The sequence below is a fragment of the Chrysochloris asiatica genome, unplaced genomic scaffold, assembly GCF_000296735.1.
Source record: "Chrysochloris asiatica unplaced genomic scaffold, ChrAsi1.0 scaffold00279, whole genome shotgun sequence".
NCBI classification, from domain to species: domain Eukaryota; kingdom Metazoa; phylum Chordata; class Mammalia; order Afrosoricida; family Chrysochloridae; genus Chrysochloris; species Chrysochloris asiatica.
The window spans coordinates 898,121-900,775 of record NW_006408797.1 but is presented as its reverse complement, the minus strand read 5'-3'; positions in this window follow the sequence as shown (position 1 = coordinate 900,775).

Genomic DNA, 2,655 nt, shown 5'->3' with positions numbered 1-2,655 from the left:
ATGATTGGTTGAGTGCAAAACTGATGAGCTGCCCTGTAAACTATCACTCAGTTCACAATGAAATATTTAAAGAAAAAAGTATCTATAGTATTAAAGGAAGAAGTCCAAGCTGCAATGGGCAAAAAACAAGGCTCCAGGAATTGACCGAATTCAAATGGTATGTTTCAACAAATGAATGCAGCACTAGAGGTGCTTATTTGTGTATGACAAGAATTTGGAGGACAGTTACCTGGCATACCTACTAAAGGAAATCCACATTTTTGACTATTCGAAGAAAACTGTTCCAACATATTGTAGAAATTATTGAACAATATCAGTAATAATAGACTCCTGGTGTGGTACTGGAGGATCAGCATTGGACTTTGAACCACAAGATCAGCAACTCCTTGGAAACCCTATATAGGGTTGTTATGAGTCAGAACCAACTCAATGGCACTTAATAACAGGAACAATCAGTCAATAATATCACACTCATTTTATTGGAGGTAATTAGAAAACATCAACAGATAGCTTCAGGAAATTCACTAAAGATTCAGAAAAGGATGTGGAATGAAGGATATCACTGCTGACGTCAAATAGATGGCTGAAAGCATGGAATACCAGAAAGAAGTTTAACTCTGTTTTACTGACTCTGCAAAGGCATTCAACTATGTGGATAATAACAAACTATAGATAACATTGCAAAGAAGGGGAATCCCAGAACACTTAATTGTGCACATGTGGAACCTGTACCAGGGGCAGTCATTCGAACAGAACAAGAGGATACTACATGATTTAAAATCAGAAAAGGTGTGTATCAGAGTTGTATCCTTTCATCATACTTATTCAATCTGTATGCTAGCACATAATCTGAGAGGCTAGATATCAGAAGAAGAACTCAACATCAGGATTGGAAGAAGACTCATTAACAACCTGCAATATGCAGATGATATAACCTTGTTTGCTGAAGTAAAGAGGCCTTTAAACACTTACTGGTGAAGATCAAAGAATAGTGTCTTCAGTTGGGATTACACCTCAATATAAAGAAAACAAAAATCCTCACAAATAAATAACATCATGGTAAATGGAGAAAATATTGATGTAGTCTAACAATTTCATTTTTCTTGGATTCGCAATCAATGTCCATGGAGGCAGCAGTGAAGAAATCAAATGCGAATGTCTGAGGTAAGATGATGAGGTAGGCAGATTCACTGAGGAGACCTGCAAAAGAACACAAGAGATGAAGTGAAACAGATACAGGATGGTGAGCGTATGACCCTGAACATCACAGGATAGGACAGAAAGGTGTCAGCTGAAAGTGGTAGCTGAGTAGGAGCAACACGTGAGGAAATAAATAGGTGGGCTGTGAGCTAGCCTGGTGCTGCTCGCTCATCTTGAGCTTTCAACAGCCTGAAGGAACAAAACATACGCTGAAGGTTGGCTATAAGGGGGTTATGTTTCCTCTTTCCTCCCTTGCACTCCTGGTAGCTAGTCCACGTTCTTGCTTGCCCAGTGGCCAGTGTAGCCCTCCTGAGCACAGCCTTTGCTCTGCCTGGATAGGGCAATGGTGTACCACTCCATATCTGGAGGTGCATGGATTTCACATTATTAGATCTTTTATTGTTGCTGGTTGATATTGGGATACAGTATTGTGCCCGTATGACCACAGCTGGGCAAGTGCCGCTTGTCATTTCTATACTACCTGATCAACAAATCAGCAGTCAACATCAGACAACCCCACCCTGAACTACACAACACAAATAGCCAACCGAGAACTGAACAAATACTTCTAGTCTCTGTAACAGCCACCAGAACACAGATGGTGAGTACTTGATAGCACATCAATGTGCAACAATCAATTAAATATAAATATAAAGACACTATAATGTCTTGAAAGGAATCTGGTAGTGTAGTGGTTATGAGTCAGGCTGCTAACCTCAAGGTCAGCAGTTTGACACTACCAGTCATTCCTCAGGAAAAAGAGAAGGCTTTCTGTTCCCATAAAGATTTATAGCCTCGGAAACCCTATTCAGGGTGGCTGAGTTAAAACCAATTCCATGGCACAACACCACCACCACCACAATGTCTCAGTTGAGAACAATTTAAGTTTACACAAAGAAACAAGACAGACTGTCTCAAACAAGTGAACAAAATAGAGAGTCAGAAATGATAATAACAGGAATAGCATCAGAAATACCTGATAAGGAATCTTAAAAAATGTTTATGTACCTTTAACAAGAAAACTGAAGATGAAATCAAGGAAAACACAAATAAAATTATAAAGAAAAACATTACAAAAAACAGCAAATTAGAAAGTCTAAGATTTATATCAACTATTCAAAGGTTTTCGATTGTGTGGCTCATGACAAGCTATGGACAACATTGCAAAGTATGAGTATTCCAGAACACTTAATTGTGCCCATGACGGATCTGTACATGGACCAAGAGGCAGTTGTTCAAACAGAAGATGGGAACACTGAATAGTTTAAAATTAAGAAAGGTATGTGACAGGGTTGTATTCTTTCATCATACTTATTCAACCTGTATGCTGAGCAAATAATCCAAGAAGCTGGGTTGTATGAAGAAAAACGTGGCATCAGGATTGGAGGAAGACTCATTAACAACCTTCAAAATGCAGATGATAAAACCTAGCTTGCTGAAAGTGAAGAGGACTTA